Below are 24,325 nucleotides of genomic sequence, written 5' to 3' on the forward strand. Positions count from 1 at the left end.
ATAAAAGAAACCTAAAGGGAAACTTTTTCAGGCAGAGGGTGGTACGTGTATGGAATGAGCTGCCAGAGGTTGTGGTGGAGGCTGGTACAATTGCAACATTTAAGATGGGTATATGAATAGGAAGGGTTTGGGGGGATTTGGGCCGGGTGCTGGCAGGTGTGACTAGATTAGGTTGGGATATCTGGTTGACATGGATGGGTTGGACCAAAGGGTCTGTTTCCGTGCTGTACATCTCTATGACTCTGTGACTCTAGGAGGGGGAGTGGCGTTTTTGCTAAGGGATGCATTACAGCTGTAGTGAGGGAGGATATTCCTGGAAATACATCCAGGGAAGTTTTTAGGTAGAAATGAAATTTAAGAAAGGGATGATCATGTTATGGGGATTGTATTATGGACCTCCTAATAGTCAGCGGGAAATTGAGAAACAAATTTGTAAGAAGATTTTAGTTATCGGTAAGAATAATAGGGTGGTTATGGTAAGGGATTTTAACTTTCCAAACATAGACTGGGACTGCCATAGTGTTAAGGCTTTAGATGGAGATGAATTTGTTAAGTGTGTACAAGAAAATTTTCTGATTCAGTATGTGGATGTACTTAGTAGACAAGGTGCAAAACTTGATCTACTCTTGGGAAATAAGGCAGGGCAGGTGACTGAGGTGTGTGTAGAGAAGCACTTTGGGGCCAGCGACCATAAGTCTATGAATTTTAAAATAGTGATGGAAAATGATAGGCCAGATCTAACAGTTGAAGTTCTATATTAGAGGAAGGCTAATTTTGACGATATCAGGCACGAACTTCCTGATGAAGGGCTTTTGCCCAATACGTTGATTTTCCTCTTCCTCAGATGCTGCCTGACCTGCTGTGCTTTTCCAGCACTGCACTTTTGACTCAAGAACTTTCAAAAGCTGATTGAGTGCAAAGGGACAGCTGGAAAATGGGAAGTCTTCAGAAATGAGACAACGAGAGTCCAGAGACAGTATATTCATATTAGGGTGAAAGGAAAGACTGGTAGGTGTAGGGAATGCTGGATGACTGGAGAAATTGAGAGTTTGGTGAAGAAAAAGAAAGAAGCATATGTCAGGTGTAGACAGGATAGATCGAGTGAATCCTTAGAAGAATATGAAGGCGGTAGGAGTATACTTAAGAGGGAAATGAGGAAGGCAAAAAGGGGATATGAGATAGCTTTGGCAAATAGAGTTAAGCATTTTTACAAATATATTAAGGACAAAAGGGCACTTGGGAGAGAATAGGGTCCCTCAAAGGTCAGCAAAGCAGCCTTTGTGTGGAGCTGCAGGAGATGGGGGAGATACTAAACGAGTATTGTGGTTACTGTGGAGAAGGACATGGAAAATATAGAATGGGGGGAAATTGATGTTGACATCTCAAAAAATGTCCATATTACAGACGAGGAGGTGCTGAAGTGTGTAAAGGTGGATAAATCCCCAGGATCTGATCAGGTGTACCCTAAACTCTGTGGAAAGCAATGGAAGTGATTGTTGGGCCCCTTGCTGAAATATTTGTGTCATTGATAGTCACAGGTGAGGTGTCAGAAGACTGGAGGTTGGCTAACATGGTACCATTATTTAGGAAATCTGGTAAGGACAAGTCAGGGAACTATAGAGCGGTGAGCGTGATGTGGATGGTGGGCAAGTTTTTGGAGGGAATCCTGAGAGACAAAATTTACATGAATTTGGAAAGGCAGTGACTGATTAGGGATCACCAACACGACTTTGTGCATAGGAAATCATATCTCACAAACTTGATTGAGTTTTTTGAAAAAGTAACAAAGAGGATTGATGAGGTCAGCGCGGTGGACATGATCTATATGGACTTTAGTAAGGCGTTTGACAAGATTCCTCATGGGAGACTGGTTAGCAAGGTTAGATCTCGTGGAATACATGGAGAACTAGCCACTTAAATATAGAACTGGCTTGAAGGTAGAAGACGGAAAGTGGTGGTGGAGGGTTGTTTTTCACACTGGAAGCATGTGACCAGTGGAGTACACAACAATCGGTACTGGGTCCACTACTTTTCATCATTTATATAAATGATTTGGATGAGAGCCTAAGAGGAATAGTTAGTAAGTTTGCAGATGATACCAAAATTGGAGGCGTAGTGGACAGCAAAGAGGGTTACCTCAGGTTACAACAGGATCTTGATGAGATGGGCCAATGGGCTGAGAAGTGGCAGATGGAGTTTAATTTAAATAAATGTGAGGTGCTGCATTTTGGGAAAGCAAATTTTAGCACTACTTATACACTTAATGGTAAGGTCCTAGGGAGCATTGCTGAACAAAGAGACCTTGGAGTGCAGGTTCATTGCTCCTTTAAAGTGGAGTCGCAGGTAGATAGGATAGTGAAGAAGGCATGAGATATGCTTTCCTTTATTGGTCAGAGTACTGAGTATAGGAGTTGGGAGGTCAGCTGTGGCTGTATAGGACATTGGTTAGGCCACTGTTGGAATATTGTATGCAATTCTGGTCTCCTTCCTAACGGATGGATGTTGTGAAACTTGAAAGTATTCAGTAAAGGTTTACAAGGATGTTGCCAGAGTTGGAGGATTCGAGCTATCGGGAGAGGCTGAGTAGGCTGGGACTATTTTCTCTGGAGCCTCGATGGCTGAGGGGTGACCTCAGAGAGGTTTATAAATTATGAGGGGCACAGATAGGAAAAACAGACAAAGTCTTTTCCGTGGGGTGGGGAATCCAGAACTAGATGGCATAGGTTTAGGGTGAGAGGGGAAAGATATAAAAGAGACCTAAAGGGCAACGTTTTCACACAGAGGGTGGTACATGTATGGAATGCGCTGCCAGAGGAAGTGGTGGAGGCTGGTATAATTGCAACACTTAAAAGGCATCTGGCTGGGTATATGAATAGCAAGGGTTAAGAGGGATATGGGCCAGGTGCTGGCTGGTGGGACTAGATTGAGTTGGGATAGCTGTTCAACATGGACAATTTGGACTGAAGTGTCTGTTTCTGGGCTGTATGCTTTGGTGGCATAGTGGCTCAGTGGTTAACACTGCTGCCTCCCAGTCCCAGAGACCTGGGTTCAATTCCTGCCTCAGGTGACTGTCTGTGTGGAGTTTGCACATTCTGCCCCATGTCTCCGTGGGTCTACTCCGGGTTCCTCCCACAGTCCAAAAATGTACAGGTTAGGTGAATTGGCCATTCTAAATTGCCTGTAGTGTTCGGGGAATGGGTCTGGGTGGGTTGCAAGTTGGTGTGGACTTGTTGGGCCGAAGTGCCTGTTTCCACACTGTAAGTAATCTGATCTATGACTCTAAGCAGGAAGAAACTGTTTTCTCCAATAAGTGTGTTTAAAACCAAATGCCATAGATTTAAAACAACTGGCAAATGAATTAGAGAAAAAGGAGCATATATTATTTCATAAAGTGAGTTGTCATCTGAAACATGATATCTAAAACGATGATTGAATCTTTTAAAAGACAATCTAATTTGTCTTTGAAGAGGACTAATTTTCAGTGGAACTGGGGAAAACAGGGGGGTGTGGTGAAATTGTCAGGTCTTTGAAAGGGGCAACATCTGCATGATGGTTCAATTCTATTTTTCTGTTCTGTGAATCTATATTGCAATCAATTACATTTTACATCAATTACATTACAGAGTTAAAATGGCTTAAGATAAAGGAGTAGGTAAAGTGGAATAAAACAAGAACTGTGAATGCTGGAGATTTGAAACAGAACACAACTTACTGGAGAAACTCAGCAGGTTTCGCAGCATCTGTGGAGGGTTGAGACTGTGGTGCTGGAGAAGCACAGCAGGCCAGGCAGCATCGAGGAGCAGGAGAGTCGACATTTTGGGCTTAGGCGCTCACTTTCTCAAAGCATCTGTGGAGAGAAAAGCAGAGTTAATGCATTGGGTCCAGTGACCCTTCATCAGAAATGAAAGCAGCTGGGAGTTGATGGTATTTATGCTGATGATGGGGTCGGGGCCGGGAGATTCTGGTGGAGGAATAGGAGTGAGTTGAATATGTTGATATGATGTCCCACAGAGGCAGGAAAATGGAGAAACAGACAAAATGGGGGGGGGGGGGGGGGGGGGGGTTGTTGATGATAAGCCAGGTGCATGATAAATGTTGAGTGGGTGCTAATAGGAAGTGTGAATAGTTGAAAATGACCGAGCTGTGCTGGGAGAAATGCATTCAGCAAAGGACCTGGGGGTGTAGGCTTGGAAATGAACAAAGATGAAATTGTTCATGCTCTGAGATTCAATGTTGATCCTAAGGTAGCTAAGTAGAAAACGAGGTGTAGGTATCCCTCCAATGTGCATTGAGCTTCACTGGAGCACTGCAGCAGGCCTGAAAGAGAAATATTGCCATGGGTAATAGAGACATTTTTTTTCAGGATACAATAACAGGAAACAAGAGTTTGATTTTTCTCATGTTTAATGCATTAAATGATACTGCATGAATTAAAGAGAATCATAAAGTAAAAGTTATGGTTATAAATATGGAGTACAGTGATCAGAGAATATACTTAAGTAAACAAGGGTGGAACTCAGAATGGAAACAAAAACAAAACAAAAATTTTAGTTCTGAAGAAGGGTCACCGAACTTGAAATGTTAACTCTGCTTTCTCCCCACAGATGCTGCCAGACTTGCTGAGGTTTTCCAGCAATTTCTGTTTTTGTTTCAGATTTCCAGTATCTGCAGTTTTTTTTGATTTTTGTCGAGGAGAGAGGATGGTTAAACATATCTATAGTCACTTAATAAACAATTAATATTGCTTGATTAAAAATTAGGTGATCTTTATTCAACTTTTAAACAGTTGGAGTATAACCTTGGGTACTATCACAGGCCTTTAACTTAGTACCTGTACTTCTTAGGAACCTGTTATAAAAACTAATCTTGGCAAGATCGAAGTGATTTATAATGATTCTACAAGGTAAGCATTATCACAACTCCAGGTTGTAGTTATATGGCACTTTTGACATGATTACCCATCTCAGTGCACTTCATGAAAATATTATAAAACAAGGTTTGACAGTGAGTCATGTATGAGGGCGGGTTGTCAAAAGCTTGGTCAAATATGTAGGTATTATGGTGTATATTTAAAGAGGAAACAGCAAAAGAGAGGTGGAGATCTCTAGAAAGGGAATTTCAGAGCTTGCTTCCTCGGCAACAAGGTCAAAAACAATAAGATAGGAATAACATAAACATGATCAGCTTAGTATTCTAGAATGGTTTCATCGGATATTCACAAAAGCTCAGGCCATACTTAGTAACATAGCAACAGGAGTAGGCCATTCAGTCCCTCAAGCCCATTCCACCATTCAATAAGATCATGGCTGGTCTGTGACCTAACTCCATATACCTCCACATACTCCATTGGCCCATTACCCTCAATATATTTGCACAACAAAAAAAATCTCAGATGTAAAATTAACAACTGATTTAGCATTTACTGTCATTTTTGGAAGAGTGTTCCATACATCTACCACCCTTTGTGCTTGGAAGTGTTTCCTAAAATTTTCCCTGAATGGTCTGACCTCAGTTTTAAGATTTCCTAATTCTAGAATCCCTAAATAGTGGAAGTTGTTTATCTTTATTTATCATGTATTTTCCTGTTAATATCTTGAAGACTTCAATCAGATCAGGCCTTAATTATCTAAATTCTAGTGAAAATAATTTGTATAATCTCTCATCAAACATAACCCCTGAAGTCCAGGAATCATCATTGTTGACTATGTTGTATCCCTCCAAGGTCAATAAATCCTTCCTAAGGTTTGGTCTACTCATACTACTCCAAGTGAAATCAGTTTAAACTGTGCCTAATGGCAGGCTGCACGTGATGGTAAGGCTACAGATCATCATGCTCTATGCTGTACAGGTTCCAGCCTTCTAATGAAGTTTGAGCACGTAACCACTAAGGTCACTGTTACATCAAAGTTGACCATGTAGGCCCACCTACGTATTAATTAAACCCAACCTTTACAATCAGGTTCTGAAGTCGGATTTCAACAAAAAAAAGTAAATTCAATTGTTGATATTTTGATCTTTGCTATATCATTAGAATTTCAGTGAAGGTAATCCATTGTTTCTGAATGACCTGATTGTCTACCTTTTGACCCTACTGATAGTACATTGCTTATGTGAGGGACATTTTCTGTATATGCACTCACTTTTTCCAAACTGCTTGTTGAGAAAATATATTAGTAATCTCAAGAATTGATAGGCATGAGTCTCCAAACAAATGGTTTACTTAAATTTTACACATTTTGAATGTGTAATTTTGGTGGGAGAGACCCTCACCAGAAGAACAAAATTTTTAAAAAGTCCCTATTCTGTTAAGAAAGATTAAACATGAAACTAAACAAATTACATTTATGGTAAAATTGAACTAATCTGTTCCAACTTTTGAGTTATCCCCTACATATTGACTGATTCGATGCTAATGTGCATTCCATAACAGGATTTCATATGCATGATTATCTCCAGGGTAATTCCTTTGCAAAATATCTAGCTAAACAACAGCATGCAGCAGAGATTGAAACAATTATATATACTAGCTATATTATGTACTGCCACATGAACTCTCTGCTGTTTACTGAAATAAAACTAAAAATAAACTATTTATCAAGGCAGACACAGTTATAGACCATTCACTGTATCATCTTTATAAACCTCAAGAAGAGACAATATGCTTCTTCTTGTTAGTTAGTTCCTTGAGGCCAAGAATGAATTTTGTTCACTCCAGAGTGTGGATCACTAGAAAACCATTTGATGATGCAGCCATGCACTGTGTCACAGGTGGAGCAGGTGATGTTTGAAGAGAAATAGGGGTGAGCTGCTCAGGTTTTCTCCTGTTTGCATTTGGCCTTCTCCTGAGGACCTGTTACAGATGCTTGAGATGGTTAGCAGCTTCTTGGATGCTTCTTCTCCTGTTTGAGTGAACTTGAGAAAAAGGTTCCCATGAATTGTTGGGTTTATTGCATTTTTTTCAGGGAGGCTTTGATGTCACACTGCTGACCTGGTAACTGCTTCCTGTGACAAAGCTCAGAATAGACAGCTTGTTTTTGAAGCCTTGTGTCAGCCATGTAAATGTTGTTACTCACCCAAAGCAGCTGATATATAGTAACCAATGTCTGAATAATGGGATCAAGGCCTGAGAAAAGACACTGATATTGGAGAATCTATAATGCCACTGAATTTGCAGCATTTTGCAGAATCTTCACTGATGATACATCTGCAAGGATTTGAGATGAATGCTGTACATTGTCCGTGTTCCTGATGCATAGGCAGGAAAACAAATCACACTACTGCCTTGTAGACCATGAGCTTAGGCAGGATTTGAGTTTTTTTCTTCAATTGACCAAAAGGTGCATTGGCACATTGCAGGTGATGTTGAATTTCTCTGTCAATATCTGCCCTCATCAACAGAAGGGGTCAGAGATTTGGGAATTAATCCATGTTGTTCAGTGGCCCATCATTGATCTTTATAATCAGGACACTATGTTGTGTGGTGGCAACAAGATGGTCAGGGATTTGTGTCTTGCAGATGTTTGACTGAAGACCCATTTGCATATCTGCCTCTGTGAATATATCAACAATGGTTTGGAGCAATATGTAGTTTTCATAACTCACACGATCAATTTCCCTCTGCTGTCTAGTTACCAAAAACAATAAAACTGCAATTTATAAAAATAGATTGGTTTCCTAAGAATAAAGCGACAAGCTATTACCTCCTTCCAGTCAATAATAGGAATCATTTATATTAGACATGCAGAAAGTGATGGTCTAGAATGCTCTATCCTATTGGCTGAAGAAATAAGCATGAATATGGAACAAAATAATGAGGCACTTAAAGAAGGAATGTTTAATAAGCAAATAAAACAACCATTCTGGGTTTCCCTCTATGTTTTGGCATTACTGAACATTCAGTGACATACCAAATTGAAAAGTATGCAAGAGAGTGAATATTTGCCCCTGATTTTAGTTGTGAAATAAAGATGCCACTGCATCCACAAGCTTTAAAAATAGCTGGACCTTTATCTTTGAGATGTTGTCAACCACAGAAAGTGATAATATTAATTTGTTTATGTGGCCCAGAGATTCTGACACAGAGGAGTGAGTAATTCCAAGATAGCAACAACTTTGACTTTATAGCTATGTCTTGCTGATACCAAATAGCATTCAACTTCTGTTTTGTAAAGCTATTCAAAATGTCTAGCTGAAAACAGCATTGTTTTGCAAACAGACTAATTTGATTTGTATGATTTATCCCTTTAACTTACAATCTTTAAATACTGACACTACAGTGCAATGAAATGTCTCTGTGAAGAGGGAAAAACAAGTACTTCCTGCACAGACACTCTTATCAAAATTGTGCAGGCAGGCATAATGCTGAATAAGTGGACCATTCAAGTTCGACATTGTTTCAATAGGCTGGTGAAGAATGTAACTCAGCAGAGGTTTTGATTTAATATTGTCCTCCATAAGTGAAGCTTCATTGTATTGTGAGAGAGGGTTCTAAGTCCAGCTGTCGCAGTTTGCTGGATTGGCCTTGAACATTTTAGTGGAACTTTGTTTATGTATCAACCTTTGGCACCCAGCCAGGCCTCTGACCAAGGACATATGACATCAATCTGCTACTGGAGACATTGGATTTGTTTCCAATGGATAAACTGCTGAGGAATTCCAGAGGGAGGATCAGGGAACAGCTGCAACTAAAAAAAGTTCCAGTCATTGCTTTCTTTTTTAGTAATATTCATCCAAATTAGCATTAATGTTTTGCTTTTACTTTTTTTTAATTGCTTCATTCCATATTTTTCTCTTTGGATTCCTTGCTTCTTGTCTTTTTACTTCCAGTCACATGGTTAATTTGTTTGATTCCTCTTTCTTGTTTTACATTCAGTTCATGTCTGCATTCCTTTCAATATTTTCACTTTCCTTCCATTAAGATATGCTGTAGCTTGGAAAATCGTTTCTTCTAGACAGGTCTGCACGTTATTTTCTCTTGCATTTTTGTAATCCTCCAGACCATGCAGTATTCTCCACCTGCCAGGCCATATACTGAGGATTCTGTCAATGCTCAGCTTCAACAGCATGTACAGAGGGAAAATGAAATTAGCGAGGATTGTTCTGATCATTGGGCCCTTTTCCCATTTCCTTCCAGAGCCGTAAAAGTTCCACCTCATGGTTTAAACTTCAACTTCTCCTTAGAATCAGAGATTGTGGTTTGTGTTCCACTTCAGACACTTGGACAAAAAGACATTGATTTTCACAGAGCCATGGAAAATCCTGTGACCTTTAGAAATGGGGGACAGAACATGGATTTGATGGTCTACCCCTATTTTTTCTAACAGGTTCTACATGAGCTCATAATGGAATCAGGGAGGGATGTGACTCACACATAAGTAAGACCCAAACTCAGCAGGGTCATTGGACAGTTGAACCTGGTGTGAGCTGAAATAAACGTAATTTTAGCTGGAGCAAGGGCCTTGTTCCAAAGTGTGTGAGTTGTAATTCTTTAACGCGAGTGTAAATGCCAATGAAGACTGAATAAATTCCCTAGAAAAGTCAAACTATTTAAATAGCATGCCTTTTACAAAAAAAATATAAAATTCCTGCACTTGAGTCTTTGTGATTAGTACTTGCAATAGGTATTCACTGACACAACCCTAAATGTTATCATTACAGCCTCATTAATCCTCAACTGTTTTGCCTAACATATAATTGTTACACTGGGTGCGAAAAGAATTAGCTGTCATTGATGTAGGATTATGAAGACAAACATTTTAATTGATTAAGTACTGAAGGGATTTCAAATGTATTGAATGGACTTATTCAAATTAGTTTTTAACTTTTTACTTAATTTTAACATGGCTTCTAAAGGCACTGGGAGAACAGAGTTGGTTCCTTTACTGATGAAAGGTGTGGAGGTGCCAGTGTTCGACTGCGGTGAGGCAATGTCAGAAGTCACATGACACCAGGTTATAGTCCAAGAATTCACCTGACGAAGGAGCAGTGCTATGAAAGTTTGTGATTTCAAATAAATCTGTTAGACCATAATCTGGTGTCATGTGACTTCTGACATAAGATATACTGGCATTGAGGGTTTACTAGGCTGATTCTGGATGTGGAGCAATTTTCTTATGAGGAGCGATTGAGTTGTTTGGCCTTGTCCTCATTGAAGTTTGAAAGAAGGAGAAGTGACCTTATAGAAGCATAGAAATTTCTTAGGAGCACGTTACGGTAGATATGGAAAGGTTTTCATCTTGTGGACAGTTTAGGGTCAGAGGACATAATATAAGGGTCAAGATTAGAGTGGTGCTGGAAAAGCACAGCAGGTCAGGCAGCATCTGAGGAGCAGGAAAATCGATGTTTCGGGCCGGAGTCTTTCTTCAGGAAGGGGCGGAAGATCGATTTTCTTGCTCCTCGGATGCTGCCTGACCTGCTGTGCTTTTCCAGCACCACTCGAATCTTGACTCTGATTGCCAGCATCCGCAGTCCTCACTTTTGCATAACATAAGGGGGTCACTCTTTTAAGGCATGATGAGGAAAAAGATTTTCTTTCAGACAATAGTGAATCTGTGGAATTCTTTACTGTTGAGGGCAATTAAGACTGGGTCATTATGTATTTTCAAGGTTGAGATAGACAGGGTTTTAAGCAGTAAGCAAATTAGGAAGAAAGACAAGAAAGTAAAGTTGAGGATTATCAGATCAGCCATGATCTAATTGAATGGCAGAGCAGACTTGATGGACTGAATGACCTACATCAGTTTCTTTATTGTATGGTCTTATGATGAGTTTGCATGAGTTGGTGCAAGGGCACAAGTTGGTGAATAAAGGGCAAAATTTAGCATTATTGATAGAGGAACTAAAGGGGGCTGGGAATGGGGTGGGGGGGGTGGTGGGCAAGGAGGTGGTGAGTGGGACATGAACAGGTATGTTGGCTTGAATGTGCACGGAGAATGGTTGGAGGAAAGTTGGAGTCTGAGGGGAGAGCTCTAGGTGGCAAATATTAATTTAAACCACTGGAACAAAATCCCAGAGAATCGGTGAGCTAGCCTGCTTAGCAACCGTAGCACTACCTACTAAACAAATATCCCACTTTTGGGGGCATTTTTCCTGAGACAGATGAGGTGAGCATAGGGATTTTATGATTTTGTGTACCTTCCCACAACCCTACTCGAAAGTAAGTTTCAGATAATAGTCTTGGGTAGCACTTCACTGCATAACTGAGAGATTAAACTGGGAGAAAGTGAGGTCTGCAGATGCTGGAGATCAGAGTCGAGAGTGCATTGCTGGAAAAGCACAGCAGGTCAGGCAGCATCCGAGGAGCAGGAGAATCGACGTTTTGGGCCAAAGCCCTTCATCTGATTAAACTCCTATGCTCTGGAAATCAGATCTGGGTTGGAATTATACATATTTTGAAGGTGTGCAGACTCTCCTCCAGTGTTACATATCTGATTAGAAATTAAGCCAACAACTCAGGTAGCTTCTCATTTGGGAGCTGGTAATGATGAGCTGACATTTAATCTTATAATTCAGGTTGGGTGAAAGGACAAAGTTGACACCTGATGCAGCTTTCAATGTCCTTTCTTTATAATTTTTGAATTATATATTCTTTAAAATATTATGTTTTATACATACACATAATTAAGCACACTAAATGTTTATTTTTATTTTCCTCTCCTTGACTTTATCTTGCACTTTCACAGTCAATAAAACAACTTTCAGACCCTTGATTGTAGTGCTTGAAATAAGTACAGGAATCCTTCAATTGGCAGCATCGAATATTTTATTTCGCAGGACTGAAATTCAATATTCCTCGACTTGAAAAATGCAACGTTATTTTGCAGTGTATTGGAAAAGTATCTACCTGTACTAGAACAATGTAGGAAAGTGTACAAATGAAGAGAGCAATTTAGTTATGGCTGATTGTAATTTTCATGTTTATTGGGTCAACCAAGTTGGAAAGTGTAGCGATGAAAACAAATTCAAAGAGTGCATTAGGGCTAGTTTTTCTGGAGAAAGATGTCATGCAGCCAAGGAATAGGCTCTCCTGGATCTGGTAAAGGATAATGAGGCAGGTTTAAGAAATGATCTCAAAGTAAAAGACCCACAGGAAGTAGTGATCATAACATGTTAGAATTTAATATTTGGTTTGAATGCAAAATACTTAGGTTGGAAGCAACTCTGTTTAACTTAAACAAAGAGGATTACACTGAAGTGAGGATAGAGTTAGCTAAAGTGGACTGGGCAGATCTATTAGCAGGAAAGACAGTAAGCAACCAGTGGTAGTCATTTAAGGAGTCAATCCATGACTCTCAGCAAAATTATATACGAGTAAGGAGGAAAAATTCTAAGAGCGGGATAAACCAACAATGGCTAATTAAGAAAGTTAAGGACAGTATAACATTGAAAGAAAAGGCATATAAGGAAGCAGAAGTCAGTGCTCAGAAGATTGGGATAAATTCAGAATCCAGCAAAGGAGGGCTAAAAAGATGGTAAAGACAGAGAAACTAAACTACTAGAGCAAATGAGTGTGAGATATAAAAATTGACAATAAGAACTTGTTTAAATATATAAACAAGGAATGGAGAGGTCACAGTGAATATATGCCTCTTAGAAAATAAATCTGGAGAGATGGTTCTGGGGAACAAGGAAATGGCAGAGGAGTTAAACAGATAGTTTGCATCAGTCTTTATGGTGGAAGATACTTCAAAAATTCTATTAACATGAACGATTATAGGGGAGAAACTAAGTTCCATCACCAAAACTTGAGACGTAGTGTTGGACAAATTAGGGTAAAGGTAGATGTGTTCCCTGATGACCCACATCTCAGGATCCTAAAGGAGGTAGCCACAGAATGTCCATGCGTTGGTTGTAATTTTCCAAAAAAAATCTTTGGTTTCTTCAGAAGTTATGATGTCCCTATTCAAAAAGAGAGGGAGGCAAAAAGTAGGCCACTATAGACCAATTCGCCTAACATCTATTGTTGGAAAAATGTTGGAATCAATCATTAAGGAAATAATAGCAGTAAAATTGGATAATACTAATCTAATCAAGCAAAGTCAGCATGGCTTCATAAAAACAAAATCATGTCTGACTAATTTAGTAGAGCTTTTCAAGGAAGTCTCAACCAGAGTGGTTAGAGGTGAACCAGTAGTTGCATTGGTTTTGAATTTGCAGAAGGTGTTCAACAAGGTGCATCACAAAAGTTAAATGATAAGATGAGAGCTCATAGTGTTGGATGTGGTAAATTAGTCTGGGTGGAGAATTGGCCAATGGGCAGGAAACGAGTGGGGACAAAGGGTTCTTTTTCAGGTTGGCAAACTATAAACAGTGGACTTCCACAGGGATCAGTGCTGGAATTGTAACTGTTTACAATATAATGTCATGGCTTAGAAGAAAGAAGTGAATGTACTGTAGCCAAATTTGAAGAGAACACAAAAATACGTGAAAAGGCAGGTTGTAAGAGGGGTACAAAAGTTTTACAGAGAGATATTGATAGGTTAAATAAATGGGCAAGAAGTTGGTAAATGGGATACAATCTGGGAAAATGTGAAGTTGTTCATTTTGGAAGGGAGAAGAAAGAACAGAGTAATAGTTAAATGGAGAAAAGCTACAGACTGTTGCATCACAAAGGGAGTTGGGGATGCTTGTACTTGAAGCACAGAAATCTAGCACATAGGTCGGCGGGCAATTGGGAAGGCTAATGTAATGTTGGGCCTTATTTCAAGGAGTTTTGAGTATAAGAATAGAGAAGTCTTACTGCAGCTGTCCAAAGTGCTGGTGAGACCAAATCTGGAGGACTGTGAGCATTTTGGTCCTTTTGTTTAAGAGGAAAGATAATTTCATTGGAGGTAGTTCAGACAAGGTTCACTAGGGTGATTCCTGGGTTAGAGGATTGTCTTATGAGCAAAAGCTAAGTATGAAGGGACTCTACTCACTGGGGAAGAATGAGAGTTGATCTCATTGGATCATATAAGATTCTTAAGGGCTTCACAAGGTAAATGCTGAGAGGATGCTTCCCCTCATGGGAGAGGCTAGGACCAAAGGGGGCATTGTCTTAGAATAAAGGAGTATCAAATTAAGACTGAGATAAGCAGGAATTTCTTTGAAACGCCTTGCCAGAGACAACATTGAAGGCAGAGGCCTTGTATATATTCAAGGCTGAGATCAATAGATTCTTGATCAGTCGGAAAATCAAGGATTAAAGGGAAACAGCAAGAAAGTGGACATGAGGAATATTGGATCAGCCATAATCCTATTGAGTGGCGGAGTAGATTCAAGGGGTCAAAGGCCTACTCCTATTCCTATTTAATTTCGTTTTATAGTTGCAGATAGACCTTGCGAATATATCAGTACTATTCATTTGATAAATTCAGAGATGGATTTCTACACATGGCAGTATCTAAACAATATTTACTTTGTTGGCTGTCAATGTTATATTAAGTTAAAAATCACACAACACCAGGTTATAGTCTAACGGATTTAATTGAAAGCACTAGCTTTCAGAGGACTACTCCTTCATCAGGTGGTGGGCGCAACCACCTGATGAAGGAGCAGTGCTCTGAAAGCTAGTACTTCCAATTCAACCCATTGGACTATAATCTGGTGTTGTGTGATTTTTAACTTCGTACACCCCAGTCCAACGCCGGCACCTCCAAAACATGAATATTTTATTAGATATATTCTCAGTCTCAAGATCAATGGTCATTCCCATAAGAAGAGTTCAAGATCTTGACAATATAGTGTGCTCCTTCATGGCTGAATACTGAGATAAATTGTACTATGACTGAGGGATACTAACAAAACATTTTTGCTATAGATAAGATACTGAAATAAGCCTAAAATGATGATCTGAATTCTCCAATCTTCATAGAAGCCAGAAAGCATAAGCAATATACCAAGACAAGACAAAAAAAAATGCATATTTGCAAAAAACAAATACAAATAGGATACGGTTCAGCATAGAAGAAATACTGTTTTCAGAATAGATGTGTGAAGTATTAAAACTGCATCATGCTTTCACTCTAAATATGACCCATAGACAGAAGAATACTTTTGTTAGCTGAACTCTTTAAGGCTAAACTTGTTCATACTTTCCATACTGATAGATTTTAGCTGACACTGCCTCCATCCAAACTTCTGCAGTAGCTCTTTAGGATGAACTATCTGTTCACTGAACCTTCACTCCCAAGATATTCCTGTGTAACAAGCAGTGATCCATTTTTTTCAAGAATCTCTTGTCAAGTCTCCACTCTTCATTGGGGCACACAATTCCTTGAAAAACTAGGAAGAAGCTTCCTGAGTTAAAACTTTCTGGAGGAAGACAGCTTGCCATGTAACCCATTAGACTTTTGCCCTCTACCATTCACCTCAAAAAAAACTTGTGATTTGATTTGCTGGATGGGCTTACAATGACAATGTGGTGAGGTCAAAATGACACTTTGAACTTGATTAATGCTGCAATTTGTATACCTAGCTAATGAGATGAAGATAGTTGAAGAAATAGAGGAAAAATGGAGAAGGACAGAATGTGAATTATCCTTAAACTAGGAATCTAAAGAGCAATAAATATTGGATTTAGGGGAGAATTAAAATCAGAAAATTAAGGGAAATAAATTGTGATTAAAGATTTTAAAACTCTCTCAAAATGATTTACTTCCAGCAGAAATGATACTCAACTGTTCTCATTCTGCATTGGAGAAGTTGCATGGCATTGCTTGAACCTAATTTTTTATCATTGAGTCCTTATTCCAGATAAGCTTAATCTTTCTGCGATTAATTTAGTTTGCATTTACTGTAGGATATCTGCAAGGATTTGTCATTTATGAGGAAGTTGATGGAAAGACCCAATCTTTATAAATATAGTACAGCTTTGGCTCAAGTTATCCAGCATTTTGTGTCAATTTGCAACTCATAACTCATCTCTCTATTCTCAAAATTCCTTAGTATTGACAATCTTATTACAATATTTGAGTTTAATTTGCTATAACTTTTCCAGCCTGCGTTGTTAATGTTGTGAAAATTTCTATAAGATGCTATGGTAACTCCAATGATCATTTTAAAAATGGCACAACTTGGTGAATTTTAGAGACGAGGTCAATGTCAATCACAATGCCATTATGAGAAATTAGTGGAAACCTTGGCACTATCATTGAATGGGAAGTAGGTTAATTTGGTACCTATTTTACAAAGGCTATTTGGATGATTGCAGCTCCAGCAACTTTCAAGAAGCTTGGCACCCTCCAAGAAAACATACCCTATTTGATTTACACTACATGTGGGTGGCAAAGTGGTTAGCACTGCTGCCTCACAGCGCCAGACACCCGGGTTCAATTCCCACCTCAGGCGACTGACTGTGTGGAGTTTGCATATTCTCCCCGTGTCTGTGTGGGTTTCCTCCGGTTTCCTCCCACAGTCCAAAAATGTGCAGGTTAGGTGAATTGGCCATGCTAAATTGCCCATAGTGTTAAGTGAAGGGGTAAATGTAGGGGAATGGGTCTGGGTGGGTTGTGCTTCGGTGGGTTGGTGTGGACTTGTTGGGCTGAAGGGCCTGTTTCCACACTGTAAGTAATCTAATCTATATCCATAAACATTCACTCCCTCCTCCTTCAATGCATCGTAGCTGCAATTTGTACCACCTACAAGATGCACTGCAGAAATTCACCAATGCTCATTAGACAACACTTTCCAAACACACAATCATCTTGAAGGATTCAATGAGGAGTTTGTTCTTTTTTCATTCATGGAATGTGGGCCAGCATTAAATGCCTTTTCCTAGTTGCCTGTTGAGGTTGACAATGAGCTACAAACCAAACAAATAAAATGACTGCAGAGGAGCATGCAAGGAGCAGAACCAGCTCTGCCTGAAAATGAGACACCAATCTGGTGATATAATATCACTGGACAACATGCATGCCAAACACTTGAAGCAACATGAAGTAGACACAACTAAGCAATCCTACAATCAATGCAACAGATCAAAGCACTGCCGTGCTGACATGTTCACAACTAAACAAATACTTGAGGAGGTTCCATAAACATCCTACCCTCTATAATGTGGAAGCTCAGATTGTCAGTGCAAAAGACAGCACTAAAGCACTTGCAACAACCTTCAATCACAAATGCAGATTAGATGATCCACCTCAGCCTCCTGAAGTCCAGAAAATCTTAATTCAATTCAGGATGGTAGGTGTCCTTGCACTTGTATCACAAATTGTCAGAATGTGGTTAAATCAAATTATTAAGTAAGTATACTGAATTTTTGTCTTAATTGCAAACAAAAGGAGTATGAAAGTAGGGAATTCTTACTGCAATGTCCTCCTGACATTTTATAGTATTGCCATCAATATTTTGGAGTTTAACGTTGATTGGAAATTTGACAGGAGCAGCAATATAAATCCATTGATGATAAAAGCATATGAATTCTGGAAATACTATGACAGGTACTTCTTGACTCCCCAATACTTGTCCACTATCTGCAAGGTACAAGTTAGAAATGTGATGGAAGTCACTCATTTTTTTGTCTGGATGAGAATTCAACAACATGTACAAATCTTTGTAGTGCACTTGATGGGCACTCCATCTATCACCTTAGACATTCACTCTCTCTCACCTTGGTGCATAATAGCAATGGTGCGTACAATCTACAAATTACCCTGCAGAAATATACAAGACTGCTCCCAAAGCAGATTCTAAATCCAAGAGCTTACTCAACTAGAAGAACAAAGGTAGCAGTTGCATGTGAAGATACACATCATGCTGATTTGGAACACTATTATTGCTCCCTGCCATTGGATGAGAACCCTGGAAATCTCCTCCAAAAAGCACTGTGTATGTACCTGTATCAGATTGACTATAGCGGTTCGAGAAAGCAGCTCATCAGCACTCTGAAGATCAAACAGGGACGAACACTGTTGTCATCAATGGAGTAACATAGGAAAATTAAGACAGAGGTTGAGTATTCATGCAAAAAGACACATTTTGTTGAAAGTTTTAGTCTTGCAATCATCAAGAGAATTTGTAGCGAATCCAATTCAAAGAGAAAACCAACATTTATACTTCATGAAGGGCAAGTCCTGATTGGTTGGCAAATAGACTCTGATTGGTAGAGCCGTTTCCATGAAGAACATACCCATTAATGCTGTTTGATAGTTAACTGCTAAGCTTTTTAAGCATTTTAATCCAGATCGGTTGATTTGATTGGTCAGGATATTACTCTGAGAAATTAACCAGTGAATCACTGTCACCTATTTTGTAAAGTTGAAACAGGCATAGTGTATATCAACACAAAGAATATGTATCCACACCAATCAGAGTTAATCTGCTCAGTTTATAAGTTAAACAAAGCCACGAGGAAGCGTCAGCCCAAATGAACTATGGCAAGCACTCATGACTTCCAAAAGGCTTGATGTAAAGTTCCAAACAAAATAATAAACAGCAGAGATTCAAAGTAAGCTTTGTTAATGCATAAGAGGTTGGCTGATGGATAGGAAACAATGAATTTTCATAGATTAACTGCATCAAGTGGTGGGAATATTGAATCTTCTCAAATCCATTGTTGCTCCCCTGAATAGAATAGAATCTATTCTGTTGGGACCAAAAGTGAATTCAAGTCCATTTGGACAGGTGTCAGGACTCAAGGCGGAATATTCCATTCGGTCTCGGATAGAGGTCTGTTATTCAGAGTGCTGGACTAATAGAAGAATCAGTAGTACTAGCAGCCAATAGAGGTAGCTACTGGTGAGACTGCAGGGAGGGGAAGACGCTGTGAGCATGTTACATCCATGTCCCAAATAGGCATGCAGTGGTGATCAAAGTGGTGAATTCTCCACCAGCAATGCCATAGCTGTGGAGGATCATTGACTCTATGGCTTTGGCTGAGCCATTAAGAAAGGCCCACCCCCATCAGAAACCTATTGAAAGGTCATCACAGTTTCCTTTATGATCTTCCCATGTAGTGTTAGCCTATCCTGATATCTGGGAAGACCACCAAGTAAATCATGATGACCTTTCAATGTGTTTCTATATAGTCAAGTTGTGACTATTAATTAGCCACTTAGTCAGTATAATTTATCACTTACAACTGGTTCAGTCATAACAGAAGATGTCAGGCTCCTCTCCTGGTATATTTCATCGTCATTTTATAAGGGATTCCAAATCTCTGTCATTTCCAAAATGTTGATGACTTCTACCCACTGAGTGAGGTGCTTGAGGGCTCAGAGTTCAGACCAATGGTTCTTCTCTTTTAAATAACCTAGATTTAGATGTTCAGAGTAAAGTGATACAATTTGCAGATGATCTCAAACTGGGAGGACAGTGGGATCTGATGAGCCAGTTCAGAAATGATAAAATACATTGGATAAGAAATGTAGGTGGACAGAACAGCAGGTGAAACATGATACAGCTAAGTGGTAAATGCTACATGATTAAACTGTCATTGATACAGACCTGAAATCTAGAAATTGGATCAATTTTTGTTTGTGTCCGTTCAATAGGCATAAAAAAAGGAGATTGGCAGACCAATTCAGTGTGGTCCTGCCTCAACAGTGTGCAGCCTGTGTTATGTATGTGATACTGAGTCCAAATTCAGATGCAATCCAATTCTGAGACCTAAGAATTCAAATAGACCTGTTGTTAAACATACCCAACTATCGGACAGTATCAACCAACAAATTTAATACAGCAATTAAAAATATCAGAGAATGTGGTGATTATGTTCCCAATGCTTTCATGAAACCGGATGCAACTGGAAAATTCAACCAGGTTTTGTTGCCAAGGAGATGTTTCAGCACTGGAGGAGGTGCAGATAAGAGCAACATGTAGCTCCGCTTGTCTAATGTGTAAGTAATGAAGAATGACGAGAGGAATTTGGATATTTTAACCTAAAACAATGTAACTGACATAATTTTATTAAGATGCTTAAACTTGTTAAACAAATTTAAAAAAATCTCAAACATAGTGTCCAATTAAATTGAGAGTACAGATGGGACACAGGTTCAACCTAATTAAATATCAACTTAGAACACAAGAAATGAACGTTATGTAGAGCAAACATCCAGATAAAAGCAATGTCAGTAAAAACTCTGGTATCATTTAAGGACAATTAGATATGACAATGGGAAGAATTGAGTATTTTTCTGGGTGCCTGTATTAATATCGGGCGAATGTTCTGTCTCGTCAGTTATATTAACAAAGAGCAGATACAAGCTCTAAAGATTAAATTGCTGATCTTCCATTGATGTAAATAAATAAAAATCTACTGGAATTAACTTTGTTTTTCACCAGAAATATAAAGTATTACTTGGGACAGAAGGACTATAAACAGACCTGATTAGCAGGATCTTATTTAATGTTCCTACTCATCAAAAACTAAATCCCCAAAAATAACCGAGGAGTACATAGTGTGCTTCTAATTCTGATTTCTTTTTTATTTGAGTTTTAAAACTTTTTTTCTAATAAAGCAAGATTGTGAGAAGGCTTTTATTAAATTTGCAATACCTTTATGGTAGATTAGAATACAAAACACTCCACTGTATTTTAGCTTAGCTCTTAACCTTCTTGAGTTCTTCAAAATAGAACTTTAAATGTTGGAACAGTTCACCATTTCAAATAAATGCTTAGATTCTAAAAATCAATCATTTTATGCATTCAACGTTCCATAAACAATAGTTAGGTGAAGGGTTAGTTAAAGTTATTGACTGCATTGATTGTAGGACAGACCATCAGAGGGCTCTTTGTTTTTCTTCATTGGTATTGTGGCATTTTTGACACTAAACTAACGATTTTATACAATAAAATAACTCATATGATGGAAAATATCAGTAACAATGCAACATTCCTTCAAAGCTGTAATATTGTAATAGCTTAGCTTTTGTGTTTGAATTGAATTTGAAATCACAACTTTCTGCCTTATGTGAGAAAGTAACGGAATACAACAACAATGGGAAAGAAGGAAGCGAGTCAGGGCCATCTGTAGGAAAAGCACTGGAATAGGGTGACATAGGTGCCAAACTTCCTACAGCTGGTTTTCAAATTTAAAAAATTGCAAGCAAATATTATCCCACCCTCTATATAGCCTTTCATGGATAGGCGTTTTGCTCTTGGGAACATATGATATGAGCTGATGTGCTAACTTCAATAGGGAAAAATACACACACATTTCTGTCCAGTGCACATGCCAAACCATGTTGGTATAACATCTTGGAGCATCTTCCTCTGGCTGAAAAATCAGTTGGAATTTTTTAAACTCCCCTCTCCCCAACCACTCAATACCCACCAATGTTTGGAATCTTAAATTTTGTAAATAACTATCTTGTGATTATAAAGCCTGCTGGCAAATCCACAGTAGAAATCACATTACTGTACAGTTCCACACTATGCCTTTTAAAGTCCAACATCCATGTAAATAATTGCTGCATGCAAAAGTATGTCAAAGTTCTGGCACTCCTAATGGATCAAAAGGAATCTGGCTTGGCCAGAGGCCATTGAAACACTAATGCATTTGTTATATCTGCTTTCTCTGTACATCTTCATTCTATTCTAATGTAACTGTTCAGTATTAAATTACCTGCACTCTAGATTTTGTTTTCCAACAAATGTGATCCATTAATGCTATTCCTTGGAAATATACTAAATATTTCTTTAGTGACTTAATTAGGTGAGGTAGCTGGCTGTTCTTGCACTGAACCATGTATATCAAGTAGATCTGCTATTCCAAGCCTGACTTGTATTTGTTCGGCAGTAGCAGTGGTCTCAGTAGATGTGATCTCAGTGTCCCTGGGCTCAGTCAGTGTTGCCATGTCATGTTATTGGTCACTGTTTTGTGCTAGAAAGTGAATATATGTAGAGTTTGGGGTGAGGAAAGAATCAGGCCTGGCTATTATGTCCCCATTGGCAAATATCCCACAACACTGTTGAGGTTCACTTTAAAACAGCCATAAGTTAGTCCCAACAATTAGAAGACAGAAAAAACTGGTACAACAAAATATTCAATGAAATAAGGAAATTTTCTTCAAAAACCCTTGTATATATAGAACTATAGACGACCAGCACAGTATCGCAAAACATCAATCTGCTGCTCTTAAAAAACCTTTCTTCTTATAAATATGTATTGTACTTCAGTAAAATAATAATCTTAAAGGCATGTTTTGTAATTCTTTTGGGAATATGATGAAAATGTTATTGTTTTATTATTACAATGTATTGATTTCCTGTATGCTTTCCAAACTGGGAATAAAATGAGCAAGATGAATAGGAAAGATAAGATTTCATGCCGGGTGCAGAATTATCAGGATAATAGTGTAGATACCAGGTTTTTTGTGAATTTAGCCCAATGATTACCTGGGCTATTCCATCTGCTCAAGGAAAATAGTTTCAGTTTCCAGCATTGCTAATTGAATAATAATATAGCCACAAAAGATACTCATTCCACCAATCAATTGTAGTATAATCATAACCTGCATGATGTGATATGCTGTAGTTGACAATACAATAAAAGAGAAAAAAAACAAAATAAGTGTTTTTCTTATCTTAATTATGGTCAATAAAGGTTGTCAATAATTCATATAAAGCAGCAGAATTATCTGTAGGCATTGTGGTGCATATAATGGAGCATCAAATGATGATATTGCAGCTATTAGGAAAGACAATTTATCTTTATTGTTAATTTATTAAAAGGGTAGCATTAGTTGAAATCAATTTGGCCTCAACTGTGAAATCGTCCAGGAGAGTTTACAGCTTTGAATGTTTTTTTTTTCTCCTTTAAGGAAATTCTAAAATATTAACAGTTGCATTGCTTCACCAGACCTCTCACATTCATCAAAACATATACCAAACATATAGTGCAGTAGTTAGTGAATTAAACATTACATTTATGCAGCCATATAGGACATCATTTTGTTTGGACATATCTGGAAGTAACAACTGTCTGTTACATAGATTTAAAACTTTGATAATATCTGCATTGTATAGATTGTTTCTAGGTACCTTTGTGCCTAAGGTGGCTCTTTAAGTGGCAATTTATACACTTTTCACTGTACTCATTTGAGTACATGCGACAATAAAGGTAATTCAACTAAACCTACATCAGCATCCTCAAATGCTTCCTGACCTGCTGTGCTTTTCCAGCACCACACTCTTGACTCTAATCTCCAGCACCTGCAGTCCTCACTTTTGCCTCCAACATTATTATGGCACCTGTTAAAATACATTGAAAATCCTTCAGAAATGACGAGAAATGGAAATTCCTTTGGTACCAAGGATATACCAAAATAAAACAAATAACTATGGATGCTGGAGATATGAAATAAATGAAAGCAGTAATTGCTGGAGAAATGCAGTTGACCTGGCAGCACATGTGAAAAGAAAACAGAGTTAACATTTTGATTACAGCGACTCTTCATCAGTCAGGTATATTGTGGGTATATTTTTCTTAGAGAAACTGTCTTTCAAATTAGATATTAAATTGTGCCCTGACTGCACTGAGTGAATGTAAAAGATCCCATGACAGTATTTGAAAGCAAAGCAGTGGAGTTATCCTTGTTATTCTGCTCAATATTTATCTCTCAACCAAAATCACTAAAGCAGATTATCTGGTCATTATCACATTAAGCTTTCTATGCACAAATTGTCTGCTGTGTGTCTTGCATTACAGCACTAATTACTCTTTAAAAATACTTAATTGTCTGTAAAACACTTCATCACATATAGTTGTCCTGAAAGGCAATACAGGGCACATAGGCCCAAGTGTTCCTTCCTATTGTGAAATTCCTCCATATCTTCGCAACAATTCATTTATCCTCAAAATCCATTCACCTCCTTGTATTTTACATTTCTGAGTGAAATCAATTTTAAAATACAGCTGTTATGCCGTTTGCGCATTTGAAAACAAAAATAATCTCAAATTTCAAAGAGAATTGGCACTTATTAAACAATTTAAAATTAATATTTAAAAGGGATATTTACAAGATATATCAAAGTGTATGTTTTTGAGGGAATAATATTGTCTCCTGACTATTTTTGAGAGAGAATGCTGGTGGATGCATGTAATTCATTGGATAAAAGCTGTCTGTTTAAACAAGGAAATGCTTTCTGTTTCATGCTCTGTCTCGCTATTTCTGTCTGTCTGTCTGTCTGTCTGTCTCTCTCTCTCTCTCACACACACACTCCCTCATACACACACTCTCTCTCACACACACATATACAAACACACACACATGTTACATTCAGCATTTTATTGTCTCCAGTGAACTTAGTATCATATTAAAATGAACATAAAAAAACTTTACAGTAAGTACACAATAATTCTCAGCCAACTAGATTTTCTTGGTGAGGGAGAGCGAATTAGTAT

Source organism: Chiloscyllium punctatum, chromosome 2, assembly GCF_047496795.1.
Source record: "Chiloscyllium punctatum isolate Juve2018m chromosome 2, sChiPun1.3, whole genome shotgun sequence".
Taxonomy (NCBI): Eukaryota; Metazoa; Chordata; class Chondrichthyes; order Orectolobiformes; family Hemiscylliidae; genus Chiloscyllium; species Chiloscyllium punctatum.